At 34.5% G+C, this 15175-nt stretch overlaps 1 long non-coding RNA gene across 1 annotated transcript; it reads right to left on the bottom strand.

The window, feature by feature from the left end:
• Positions 1–357: 357 nt before the first annotated feature.
• Positions 358–1938, bottom strand: LOC125480781. Its single transcript, XR_007261040.1, has 2 exons — positions 818–1938; positions 358–732 (listed from the first exon to the last, which is right to left on the bottom strand). It is a non-coding gene; the product is annotated as an uncharacterized LOC125480781 (long non-coding RNA).
• Between the last annotated feature and the right edge of the window lie 13237 nt (positions 1939–15175).

Raw genomic sequence — 15175 nt, 5'->3', positions numbered from 1 at the left:
TGAAAAAGATTTTCACCCTAAAATTCATCACCATCTATTTGTATAAACAATGAAGAAGCAAACCTGAAGAGAACTGGTTGGATTAATTGGAACACTGCCAATTTCTCATTGATCCTTCTTCCCATGCGAATAAGAAATCAAATTGAGTATCTAATTATAGCTTTAAATGTAAATAGAAAGTATTAAAAGGCTTACTAAAACTATTAAAGCAAAAAACAACATTAATTTAAAATTTGAACAACCTGATTTCTGCATTTTTCTTGTTTGGTTCTGCAAAGATATGAAAAGATGAAAATCAACTTATTCCTTTTATCTGTTGCGTAACTTGCGTTACCAACATTCACAGAGAAAAATTCATGAACGAAAACTACAATTTTGAAGTTAAATTGGGTTTTAATGAATAAATTTAGACTACATCTGTCCACAAACACATTGATCTCTAAGACATCAATTGATATGAATTACAAAGAACATGAATAAAATGAGTTCTATCACAGTAATGAACAACAGATAAGGCAATAATTGTGCAAATGGTTCTCTGCAAGTGCAGGCTGTGCATGCCATAAGATTTAGTTGTGTATGTTCATAGCAACACTAATGGTTATTCCCTGCTTGAAAATATAGACAGATTACTTCCACACAGAAATACATTGGCATCAGATACGTTTGAAATCAAAGCCATGCTTGCCACCCATTTGCTTGCACTTGATGGTTTAGATTTTCATGGTTAATCTGCAAGCAATGATGATAAAATAAGAAGTCTAATTATAATGCACAATCCCAATTATAAAGGTTGTAAGCAATTTAACCTAAACACCTTTAACTTTGACAATTTCTGATGGCAATACTTTTATTCCAGTTACTTTTAGAATCATCTTGACCCTATAACAAAAAGGAGAGAGAAAGAATAAGAAAATTGAAATAAAAAGCACCAAGATTTTAACCACAAAAGCTATAGCACATACGTTTCAAAGGCGAAAACCCATGGAAGTGAAAAGAAAGAAGCTTACACCCAGATTAATTTCCTTTTTACGCCTGGGGAGAGGGAGAGGGAGAGAGAGAAGAATGGCAAAGCAAAAAAAACGAAAAATTTGAAAAAAAAAAAAAGAGAAGAAGAATGATGACTCAGACGTTGCTTAAACACGTTTTATCCCACGTTGGAGTGTGAGAGTCTGTAATATCAAGCAACAACTCTTGATAGCAATTACATAACCGAGGGGAAAATTAGAACATTTGAATTTGGATATGGGAAAATGAGTAGAAACGGAAAAAATGGGATTTTATGAACTGGGAAGTTAGCGTTTGTAGTGGGCGAATTACACTCCTTTTTGAAAACTCAAGGCAACCTCTACCCCTTTCTTTCTCCCACATTGATTTCGTATATATCTATATATAAATATAGAATTTTGTGAGATATTAATTCTTTTTATCACATTTTTAAATTTCTTAGATATTTTTTTAATACAATTTTGTTAGATTAATATTTTCTCCGAAAATAGAGGAGTGGAGTATTATATGACCTTTTTTTTTTTTTAATTTTTCAATAAAACACAACTAATATTTCTAACACACTCACCAGTGTTGAACACAATATCATTTCTGCATTTATCTTCTGGTACGTGGGTTCTTGGTAGTTTTTGTTTCTACGGTTGTTCATGGTTCTCTCTGAATTTGGAACTGATGACACCATTTTGAATGTCCTTTTCATTTTACGCTTAGAAATTTTTCCCTTGGCTGAGCATATGAAAGGTATTGAAGTGAAATTTGTAAACTGCAAGTAACTGAATATGGGGAGTTACTGCTTGGTAGTGGGTGAAAATTTTGATCTAACGGAAGTTGAAATTGATTAAATAAAAGAAATTCAAGGAGAGAAGAATGATAGGATAAGTAGGATTCTCCCACGTTGGTTGGTTTCTTATTTTTTAATATATTTTTGTGAGATATTAATATCTCTCCTCCTAAAATAGAGGAGGCACGGGCCTTTATTTTTTTCCAAATAAAACAAAATTTGAATTTACAGTTTTATTTGAATGAGGTATCTGGAATTATAGGTGGTGTTTTTAATCTTATAAACGTGGTGTTTTTAATTATTTTAATGTTTTTTATTGATTTTTTTATTATTAAGAGAGAAAATCATCCGGAATTATAGGTGGCAAGTGCATCGTGCAAAATGGAGTGGAGTGAAATTCATCTGGTTTTAACTGTTTGTATTTACCATTTGTCTCTTTTTCCGCAAAACTTCTTCTCTTTACAGCTTAACCCACGTGGTTTTAATCCTTTTTTTTTTTTTTTTATTTCAGTTTTTTTTATGACAAATTACCCTTGCGAATTTGTTTCTACTATTTTCAGCGAGTTTTAATTTTTTTTGTTTGGAGGGTTTTTTTTTCCAAAACTTTTTGGTGAAGTCTTGAGATACCAAACTCTCATTCTTGCCTTCTAACTGCTCTCCATAACTGCTAACTTTTAGAGGATAATTATCATGATTTTTTTAATTACCATATTTTGTTTCCAATACAATTTCTGATAAGTTAAATTCTTTTTTACGTTTTTGTCCTTGATTTTGAGATTTTTTGGACTTTGATTGTGAAGGAAACAAAGGGACTTTCTTGGCATTTTTGAATGCTTCACCAAACTGGCCTTCTCCCTTTATATATATAGATGTTCATATTTTTAATTAATACTTGTGAAATAAATAAGAGGGAGTGTGTGATCAGTAGATATCAATGTTTATATATTATTTTTTTGCATAGAGATATGGCTTAAATTATCGAGAGCTGCAAAGATTTTTTTTAATGCTCAAGTATATAAGCATTTCTCATGTAAAATAGAGCAAAAGGCTCCACCAAAGGGTGTAATGTTAGCTATACTCGTACGTCTCTAATGCTCCTAGGAACTAGATGCACACTTTGACCATTAAGAGAATTGAGAATCTTGATGAGAATTCTCATCAAGAATTAGCTCAAAAATTAAGGAAGCACCCTAGTTGGCATGCTCAAAGTAATCCAATTCAAGAAGTTGAGAGAGAGAGAGAGAGAGAGAGAGAGAGAGAGATAAAATTGCTCAAGCATCGATGGTGCTATTAATGTTGAAGAAAAGACATCTCACTCACATTGGTTGAGTGAGTACCATTAATGATCTTCAATATTAACTCTCTACTTAAGGAGTATACACATGGTGCAAATTTAGCTCGTATTTCTTTTCTAGTTGTATTCGAAGAAATTTTAGCATATGTGGTGAGAACTTAAATGAAGAAAAGATAACTTGGTTACCTAATTCTATTCCCTAAAGTACTAAGTGATTGATCCGCGTCGGAAATGTAAGGAGATTGCGGATGAGTTCGCATTCCTTAATTTGGACTTAGAACATTTCATCAACATTTCATTATTGAGCAATATTTTGTTTGGAATATTTTTCGATTTACCAAATATTTGAGAAGTTAAAATACTTTATAATTTCAAGACGAGTGTTATGTTAGGTTGCGGAATTATCTCAACTTATATTAAATGTGTTTTTTCATTAAATATGGAATGCTAAAAGTTAGTTGATCAAAATGGTTAGAGATAGGTCATTACTTGACCCACCCACTAAGTGATCAACAATACTTGGAAATTTTAGTAAGTTTTGGAGAAGCCTCAAGAGAGTGCTATTCAATCTAGCTCGAATTAGTGAGCTAATTCACTCCAATTGCAATTTTATTTTAGTTGAGAGCATTAAGTAGATGCTCCCCATGTTTTCCCGAAAAATTTAGTATTCTTCCTCCTAAAGGGCAATTTCTTTTTTTATTGTACATTTTCATAAAGCCTTGGTTTAACAACAACTTTATATGTACATAATAAAGCCATGAAATTTCGAGTAGAATTCCAATCCCGTGGAAAGGATTTTCAGAAATTTTGGGTAATATCTCACCATTTAAGAGTGCAATTTAACTCTTCCAACCTAGTAGGAGATGTTTCTTGAAAGTTTGCTACCTACAATTAGTCCATAAAACCCTAAAGTAATTGAATGAGCAAAGAAACTACTTTGAATTTTCAAGTAGCTTACACCACTTCTCACATATGGTGAGATGGTTGTGTAGGATACATGCTAAATCGTTGACTAATTTCTTGTGACATTTAAATTGCAATAGAATTGACTATAAATTTGTTCTTCACATTGAAAAGATCTTCCAATCTTTAAGCAAAGATGGGGGAAAATGAAATATCCTTATGTGGTGTCTAAAAGATTGTAAGATTAGTGAGAGTACATCTAATGGAAGTGTAACACTAGAGCTTAGAGATTCTCCAAGCAAAAGGTTGATGGGGGAAAATGAAATATCCTTATCTGGTGTCTAAAAGCCTAGTGGGACTACTACTAATGGAAGTGTAACACTAGTCTGAAAGCAGTCTCTAAGCTAGAATACTAGCTAAAGTATAAAAAGTTGTAAGTTTAGTGGGGGTGTAACTAAAGGAAGTGTATTGCTAAACAAGTAATCTTCCACCTTAGGGAAGTACAACCAAAGAGAATGTATTAAACCGCAGTGGGAGTACAACTAATGAAATTGTACCACTGCAGTTACGTGAGAAGAACAAAGTTTTCCTTCTTCATCGCATTTTTTGGTTTGAAGAAAAGGGAATTCAAAAAGTAACATAGATTATGAATATGATATAGTCAGTAAATTCAGTGACTTGTAATGAAAGTCAGAAAGCATGTGAATTAAAACTTATTAAAATTAGAGTGGTCTTAGAAGGTTCATTTTCCACTTCGTAATCGAACCAGTGAAGTGGTTGACATTAGTGAATCGTTGAACTTAAGATCCTGCCACATCATGAAAAGGCTATTAGGTCTCAAAGACATTCTCCCTAGATGGTGAGAAATGTTACTCCGCTTTGTTACATGACTTAAAGAAAGGGTCATCACTCCTCACTGACAAATCTTTCATTAATAAGCGAAATTGATAATTTTTCTTTCATAAAAGAAATGATTTTCAATGGAGATGGAAAGTATGATATGTCTTCCCAAGGTGAGGTCAGGCATGACTCATTTTTTCATAACCTAGTCTAAGTGAAAAATTCTCAAACTGAAAAGAGAATTGGGTTCACACACGATTAACTTCTAGACAAGTGTCTTTATTTGTGTTGACATTTGGAAGTCGTTCTAGTTGTTGTTGTACTTTAAGACATAGAACCCAAGATCCAAGAATGGTGATGTGATATGGCTTACCTTCGTACCCAAGGGATGTCTTGATTATGCATAGCCCTTTCATGCTTCTTTGTAGCATACTTTAGATGTTGAGGGATAAACCCTCTTTGAAAGGTATTGAAAGGTAAATAAATAAATGCTTATGTTTTTGTCTTTCCATGAGTGCTAATAATTGATGTCTCTTTTTCAATAGAGATTGTCACCATAATGTGTTGTGAGAGATAATGTATTTTGACATGCTAGAAAAGTTTTAGTGATACTCTTAGATGCTTCTTAGTTGATTTACTAAAGATTAACGTATACAAGCTCTACGGTTGCCAGCTAGGCTACACTGAAACTCAAAGACATCCTATAAGAGATAGAGTGTCGTCTGATTCTAGACCAAAGCTTCCTAGAGTGTGAAATGAGGAATAGTGTTACCTGATTTCTTAAAATGTGTATGTAGAGATAAGAGAAATTATACGTGTGCCAATTGTAAGGCGACATGTATGACCACGTGTCTATATCTAGATAATAAAAGAGCTAATACATGCATCAATTGTGAGACATCAGGCATAACCCGTTTGTTCTACGTTCATATATGTGCTAATAATGTAGCAGCATGTATGACACGGTGTGTGGATAAGAAATTATATAAATACCATTTTTGAGGTGTTTATATACAAACTCATTAGTCCTCATAATAAAATAGTGTGCACCCGCTATTTACAAAGTGTTGATGCGTGGTTTATCAGATAAGTGGATGATAAAGTACTACTAAACTTAGAGCGGTAAGGAGGTTTTCGTTAAACATCATTTTGGTTCTTCTATCATCATAGGGTTGACAAAAGATCCTTCGTGGAAAAATGATTGTTCAAGGTGCAAGTAATTCCATGTTACTCATGGTTGAAATATTTTCTCAATAGAGTGACGAAAATATACTTGCATTTACCTTATATGGAATTGAAAGAATCCACATATTTGTGAAACTATTTAAAAGGTGTTTTGCATTAACTAGAAAGATTTTATGTGAGTCTTCCCTAATCTATGCAAAAGAGGTCCCTAAAATGGAGGGAACCCAAATTTGTTCATGATTACATGTTATTGCACAAAATGAGGAGTCTCCAGATGTAGCCTTAGTGACAGTTGTGATATGTCACATTCCTAGGTATAAGGGTTACAAGAGACTCATTAAGACTAACGTTTTTTAGAGAACATTATGATGCACATTTTTTACAATTGTCACTAAGTTAGAATAGGTTTTTCACACGAACGATTACCCTGGCGTTGAAGTAGCAAGTGACATGAGACATATGTATCTGAAATGCATTGGAGTGTGAAACTAGGAAAGTATATGATTTCATGTACAAATCATACACTAGATATATATATATATATATATGTCGCCTTAGAAGTGTCTAAGATGAGACCAAACAAAGGTCGAACATGGAGATTTTCCTATTTGAAATCCATGTTAAAACTTGTGAAGTTGGATGTGAGTAACTAGGTAAGTGCTTGTGTAGTGCTTAGACTAAGATATGTATGGTGTATATGCCAATGGACACCTTGAAGGGACTAGCAATAAGGTGTTTCTTAGAATTTCCAACTGCTCTATCAACTGCTTCGAGAGCCTAGCTGAAATCTTTACCAATACCTACTCGATATACCATAATGTCCAGAAGTAGCACGTGGCCATATTCGGCATCGTTGCCTAGAGCAAGGATGAAAGCTTTAAGGCTTACTTGAAGTGATTCCGAGCAGGATTAGTGGAGTTAAAGAAGCCAGGCGACCGGGTCGCCACTATGGCCTTTAAAACAGAGGCTTTATGTCTAATCCCCCTTATCTTATAAGCTGAATAAGAAAAAGTATAACTACCCACCTTGCCAAAATGCTTTGACGTGGCAGATGACCTTACCAACTAGGATGACAAAACCAGAAGAAGGCCCCTAAGTAAAACTGTGGATGAAACTCAAGCTAAAGAAAGAAGACCGCAGCATTCTACCAGTTCTCCTCATCGGAATGACAAGAAATAGCAAAATGATAAGTCAACTTTGCTAAGGCCAAGACAATATATGGATCTGGACACGACCATCAACAACATCTTCCACAACATCAAGGACAAGCCCTTTCTCAAGCAGCCTAAGCCCATTCCTAAACACTTGGCCAAGAAAAAGTCGAACGAGTATTGCTCATTCCACTAATGCACATATCACACTACCCGGAATTGCCAGTTGTTTAGGGACCGCATCGAAGAACTTCTCGATTAAGGACATTGCTAGGAGTTCTTAAAGAGCAAGGTGCGAGAGGAAAAACCTACTAGAGGAAAAAAACAAAGGCAAATCTTACAGATACAAACTTACGGATGACAGACGCTCTGTGAAGAAGCCTACCCTCGACATCAACTGCATTTATGGAGGAAAAACCGCAAGTTTGGACAAAAGGGGAAGAAACCGACAATCTTGAGGTGGACCGTCCTCGAGAATCACCCGTAGGTTCGAACAAAAGGGGAAGAAACCCCTAGTGATTTGATTCTTCTCATTTTGTTCCTTTGCTTCTCCTTTTCTCCTTGAGGATTTGAGGAAAGGAACTCCAAAGTTTACAAGGTTGCAAACCTCTAAGTCTTCACACCAAGGATGTTTGATGAAGACAAGATGAATGAATTTGAGAGATTTTTTTATGCTAGTAAAAATCTCCGAAGTGGCCAGCCTCATTGTAGAAAGAGTGAAAATGTTTCTCTTTTGTCCAAAGAAATCCCTAATGAAGGAATGACTATAAAGGTGCTTTCATACAACCTTCCAAGGGAGTGGAAAACTTGCACTTAAGCCAAGTTTACTACCCCAAACCCTATGGCCGGCCTTCCTTAAGTAATTGGGCTAATTGCCACTTTGTTTTAAGTGTTACACAACTTTAAACTAATGGGCCTTGTGGTCCCAAACCATTTTGGGCCCCGAAACCCGAAACTAACTTAAAAGCCCAATACGAACCTTTCGTATAATTAATTAACTAATTAATTAACCTTGACCATTCTTTATTAAACTATTTAATTGCTTATCAATCATACTTATAGTTCTTCACATTCATCTTTACTCGGTGTACGATCCATTAGGTTTCATTTAGCTTGGCAGTGGGCGATTATTACTTTTAGCGATAGATTGTGATATGAAACCACATTTCAATTCTCCCCTTGATGAAGATTAGTGTTTGCTAATCTTCAAGGCTTCCTCAAACCATGAGTAACACCTAGGAATATGTCAGGGCTACCTAAGCTAAGTAGAAGTGATTAGAGAATTTATCCAATTACAACTACAATGCAATACGGTCATTCTCTAATCCAGTACTCTTTACATTGTTTAACTGATGGTTTGTTTCATGTCTACTATCGAATGTGATACTTCTCTATATGATTCTATTGAAGATGATTTTGGAACATACCTCTTAAATTTCATTCATTTTATTTGCCAAAGACTCCCGAATCATACCTCAGAGTATTCTCCTTCCACCATGAAAGGTTAGAGATTACATGTTGTGCATTCACATGCCTGTTTGACCCTAAGAATGTCATGGACACTCTCAATAGAATGCCTTTGACACAATCGAAGATCAAGGACCCAACCACTAGACAACTATGATGCCTCATGTCAAAGAACTACTTTGCATTATTGTAACTTATGAATTCTTACATGACATGTATGTCAGAAATCTCTTTTGATTGTTGTTCAGTGGACTCAACAACCTTTTGACACCTATGTGTTTGTCTTAGTGTTCAACACTAAATGACTTGAGACTAGTCATACTCCTGTTTGAATCAACATAACACATACTAACCTTAACGGATTGTCAAGGCCCAATTGGCAATCCTATGGCTAGGAACATTTTAGGAATGAACATAAGAGAAATGTCTCATTTATCTAACTTTGTTTGTCTTATTGTCCAACACTAAATGACTTGAGACTAGTCATACTCCCACTTGAGTCAACATAACACATACTAACCTTAGAGGATTGTCAATGCCCAATTGACAATCCTATGGCTAGGAACATTTTAGGAATGAACATAAGAGAAATGTCTCATTAATCTAACTTACTTAAATCACTTCTCTCTTAAGTTGTAGGCATTCCTCGGATTCTATTATGTCTTAAACACATGATACAATAAATAGTGATTAACAATAAGTTTTACTCTTCCATTAAAAAAAATAAAAGTTTAACATAATAAGTATTCCAAAAGCTATTACATCATATTAGTAGCTTTGTGGGAATACTTCCAACTCTTCTTACTGGAGATATGTAGGCAATTCTTTTCGGATTCATCATGCTCCCTATCAAAACTATGTAGGAATGAGATTTAACTTGCTCATCGTACAACCCATTGTTGTATAGGAATGAGAATTAATATCAACAATACCAACTCGCGTAGGAACGAGAATTTCACTTCGCAATGACCATTTATTTATTTATTTTTTTTTTTTTGTGAGTAGGAATGAATTACATCTGAATTCGTTTCACCGCCAAAATTGGCAAACATTTACTAAAGAAAACATATTCATGTGAACAAATTGTAAGTGTTAAACAACAATAAGTAGTTAAATTACTATTTTTACAAAACCATTACAGAAATAAGTATTAGCCACTTAGTACTACGGTCTACTGGTATTCCTCTTCACTAGTAAGTGAGAGGTATTAGATTCGATTCTCATCAAATGTGAATTTGAATCACATTATTGGTAGCCCATTATAAGGCTTAGCTACTCCCCCATTCCCTTCAACGTTTTCTAAATAAAACTCAAATTCCAAAAGAAATGGATCACCATACATATAAAAATATGGACACACATACACATACTCATACATATACATACATACATACACACACACACACACACACACACACATCTCTCTCTCTCTCTATATATATATATATATATATATATTTTTTTTTTTTTTAACTTTCTACGCTTTCTAATTCTTCCAGTGACTTGGAATTCTTGTAATTTAATAGTAAAAGTCTATACTCACATTCTAGTTCATAAAGAAACTACCAATCTAGTCAAGAAAATCTAATCCCAATTTTGAATAAGAACATAAATATCTGAAATTCATAACAATGGAATTCTAAATCCAAGACTATTCGACAAATATAACCACCACAGGTACTATTCTAGGGTATTTAGTCGCTGAGCTCTGATACCACCAGATTTACTATTTGTAACGATTACACATGGTTAACAACTTTTACATAATAAATGCTTCAGTTTACTACATAAAATGTATCAAATACGCATCATAATACTATTAGTGCACAAATTAATTCACAACCGAAATTACTAACAAAATAATAATTGAAATGAGTAATTCATGCAAATATATAAATATGTGCAAATGAGATGCATGAATGTACTCACTCCTTTCTAATCTCGTTAACACATACCTTAAGGCACACAAGCCTACACATCCCAAAGCATTCTTATGCACTTGGCTTTGAATACAATAGAATATGAGTTAACACCCATTCATCTCTAAAGCTCAATTTTTATAATTAAATTCTTAATTTTCACTTATTTATGTAGGCACTTTCCCCAATGCCCAATTTGTATACTGAAGCCCTTCCCCCGATACTTGACATATACAAAATTTCATTATTATATATTCAAGGCATTCTCCATCCTTTGAATATCTTCACAACTCAAACACTTTACACAACTCAATAGTCAATACAACTCAACTCTTTGTCTTGCTTTGCACCAATGCTTATGCATATGTAAGGCAACATATCAAAGCCAATATTCTCATGGTATAATCTTCGAAATGTAGTGTGTAAAACAATAATTTCACTTAGCAATCCAAACACATAAAGTATCATTCATGTCAAATAAAATGAGATGATCAAGAACTAAAGCTAAGTAGGTAAAAGATTATCTTACCATCAAGTTGTCATCCTTCAGCTGATTTTTTTCTTTAGGTAAATTTAACTCTTTCTTATATGTTTTCTTTTATTAATTTTTGTTCTTTATTCTTTAGTGTGGATAAAATTTCTTTTACTCACACCAACTCACTTTTCTTTTTCTCCGAAACTGACTCCCTTTCACCACTCCTCTCTTTCTTTTCAACTCCCACCAAACCTTCCCAAACCTCTTTTCTTTTCTTTCAATTCTTTTTAATTCTTTTTCTTTTTCACTCACCCTTCACATGCCACTCTCTTTCTTTCTTTTCTTCTCACATCTACCAAAATACAAAACAACACTCATGTTTCTCTCTTCACCTCTCTCTCTCTCTCTCTCTCTCTCTCTCTCTCTCTCTCTCTTCTTTTATTCCTTTCTTAAACTCCTTCTCTTTAACTGGAGATGTTGATCAAACAAAGAGGTTGGCCGAAAAGGCCAGCTCAATCGTACATCAACTGCTCAAACCAACGTACAGGTCAGCATGTACATTGGATTGTCATGATTTGTGGATATGATATAGAAGATATGATAAGGAACAAATTTTATGAAGGAAGTGTTTTTTTAGCACAGGAAGTTAGAGTTTTGAAGCTCCAAATGATTGTAGGATTTTTTGCAGATTTTCATGATTGTGATAGTATTTTCATATCCTGGAACGAATGGACCTGTTGGAGAACAATTTAGAAACAATAAAATAACAGAAATACAGAACCGAAATACTTATACATTATTATTCAAAAATACTTGTAATGCAGAATGTAATTATGTTATAGTAACAAAAAATGAAAATGATACTAACTTGAATGAATTGAAGGTAGAGGCTAACGCAAACACTATGTCCTTCGAACAGTATTTCCGTCCACTCGTGTGCTTGTGGTTCTACAACGTCTGCTCGACCAGGATACAACTACCAAATTCTACAACTCGCACTAGATTATAGAACTCTAGCAAATTGCTTTATGTGTTTACTCACTGGAAATTTTGTACGGAAGACAAGGAGGAAGAAAAAGATGATTTTTTATGGAACTGAGGACTCCAGTTATATAGGCTCTTTCATACCTCTTCAAACACCTTTTGGATATATCTGAAGCTATGCAACTCTTTCCAAAGAGTAGTGTTTATTAATCAAAACATTTTTAATTAAAAACTTAATTTGAAATTAAAACTAATTTATCAGATTAATTTTAATTCCTTGGCCCCAAGTGGCCCAAGGCCCAAGGCCCTTGTCTTGATTAATTAATATTAATTTACATTAATATTATAGTATAATCATCAAGCCTAATCCACACAATTAGTGGCCCAAACCTCAATTCCCATTCCAAATGGTCCAAGTTCTAATTACTAAGAAGAAGGAATAAGCCTATATAAAGGCTAGTGAAAAGCCACTATTGTCCAATGTGGGATAAGAGGGGTCTCAAAACTCCTACATAGACCGTTGGATCTTTCTAGTATTATGATATATTATGGGAGAAAAGATAAGGAACAACTTCTCTGAAGGATTTTTGAAGCTTACAACAGGCCTATTCAGACAAGTGATGAACAGTCACACGTGGGTTTCTAAGGTTGTACTGCTCCTATAAACCCCCTATTTTGGATATGTTGTAGTTCAGGAGTTAACGAACAACTTTTATGAAGATACCTTTGATTTGAGCTACAAAAAATGGTGTTTTAATCTACTACACAGGTGTGACAAATTTCTGGTTCTTCGAAATCTCTATCTTGATAACTAGAAGAAAACAATGAAGTGTTTGGAGGAGAGATTTGTTGGGTAAGCTTGAATACGTTTTTTGGGTTTTGCTTGTGATTTCATTTTCAGCATTCTTAGAGAAAAGTATAGGGAGATTTGGTGGTGCTTCTACTGCGCGTTGTGCACGGTCTTGGCCTCTTGGGCATCAAGGCTTGATGTTGTTGTCCAGGCCTGTCGTCATGGATTATAGTTGCAATATGGGTTGCTTCCTCCTGGGCCTCCTGCCTATGATGCACCTAAGCCTCAGCTTGGGCTGTTGCTGCTGCAATGGTCATTGTCGTGCTGGGTTGCAGTGGGCAGTGGTGGTGCTCCCAGACGGTGGGGCTCCTTTTGCCGTTGTGTTAAGCCTCGAAGAGTGTCAGCTCAGGCCACGTCTTGGTCTCCATCCTCTGATCTGTATCCTTTGAGGTAGGGGTGGGTTCAAAAAACTGAAAACAGAAAACCAAATCGAACCGAAATCGAAAATACTGAATCGAACGAAAAAGCCGAACCGAATTGAAAAAACAGAACTAAACCGAATTCTTTTGGTCCAGTTTCGGTTTCAGTGGTCTAGAAACCGAACCGAACCGAACCGAATTAATTAAATTAAATTTTCTATTTTTTTATTTAATTTAATTATCTATTTAAATTGTAACACAAGTTGTATTATTTCTCTTAATTGTGTATAGAACCATAGATCTAGAGCATTATTTTTCTTAAGCACATAATAAGGAGATGAGATCCTCTGACATGCATGTGTATTCATTTGAATGAATCATTTTTCTGTAGCATTATTTCTGGGAGTAGATTCTGCCTACCATCTCAATTATTTGGTAGTGCTGTTACTGATATTATACGATTCAGTATGAGCTTTCGGAGATGTCTACCTTCTGAAAGGATCCAATTTAAACTTTTCATATAGCCATGATGCATTTGCAGTGGTTCTTTCTCTGCATCATCATACATTCAGTTTCATTTTCCGCATTTTCATCTCTCGTCAAGCGTTAAATGTGCTTATGTTATGATTGTGTTGGTGATGATAAAATTTTAGATTTCAACTTTTTTCTTTTTTTGAAAAAAAAAAAAAAAAACCAAAACCGAACTGAAGAAAAAAAATGAACCGAACCGATTTGAACCGAACCTAGCCCTACTTTGATGGTAGGTTGTTCTATTTGTCGTGGTTTCTGAATTTCCTACCATTGTATCCTTTTCCCAGGGATTGATCAAGGAGCTTTTCCAGGAAAAATTCAATAACTAGCGGTCTAAGGGAAATTCAATGTAATAGAAAATCTCAAAGAATGAATGTGAGAGCCTTTTCGAGCATATTAAATCAAGCTCTCAATGAAAACACCAATTGATGGTAGCAAAATTTCATCGTCTTTAGTCTTGACAAAATTGTACCTACAAAACAAATAAACACATTTGATCAACGACAAAGCTTCACGTGCCCACAAGTTGGAGGGGGTTAGCCAATAAATCTCCGATGCCTAAGTTAGTTTCTCTAAAAAGATAGTTGAAGGCTTAAGTGCGTAGCAAAAACTTACCAGAAATTGGTGGAGATGGGATATTTATAGAGCTAGGTCTAGCCAAAGGGTTAGGGTTTTGCCTTACACATGGATGCATCCAATTGGCTAAGGTGAGTTATCTGTGTAATGAATGAGGAAAGATTAATCTTAAATATATTAATTATGAGATAATATCTTGGAATTATCTGGCAAGTATCTTGATTGTTTATAATTGAGATTCCTTCTCTATTTAAATTGATCTTCAATTATGAGAGTATTAAAGATAGGAATTGGTAACTAACCCTATCTTTAATGCCTTTGACCTTTGTCTTGGCCATGGGCAAAAGAGTTTGATGACGTCGTAGTAGGCTGCTCATGTCTTTAGGGAAATTGAACTTAAATGAGTACCTTACCAATTTAATAAGAGCATTCTTATCTTCTTTAGAAAAAAGTACACATTGCAGCTCTAGAATTTTAAAGATTATTTATGGCTCGACATCATTGGTTCAATTGTCATTCATATAAAATATATGGTCAAGAGGGTGGAAGACCAGCTTTGACATGATGTAACCCCATAAACTAATTTACCCATGTACCATATACATCTCTGCTAACTACATCCATGTTATCCCTACGTGATAACATCACTTTATGATTGATAACTTTAGGCTTGTAATATTAACATCTCACATATTGTTGAATATACCTTACATACTTAACACACCTCACATATGTTTTTTTAATTAAAATTTACATTATTGCACCCCATGCACTTTTCCATAATACCCTCACACCCCACACTCCCAATATACATTTACATTTTCTACATACACTCCACATTTTTTACATACA

The sequence above is a fragment of a genome, unplaced genomic scaffold, assembly GCF_019419815.1.
Source record: "Pyrus x bretschneideri cultivar Hongxiangsu unplaced genomic scaffold, Pyrus_bretschneideri_v1 Contig36, whole genome shotgun sequence".
In the NCBI taxonomy this organism is placed as follows: domain Eukaryota; kingdom Viridiplantae; phylum Streptophyta; class Magnoliopsida; order Rosales; family Rosaceae; genus Pyrus; species Pyrus x bretschneideri.
This window is presented reverse-complemented; position numbering and strand designations above follow the sequence as displayed.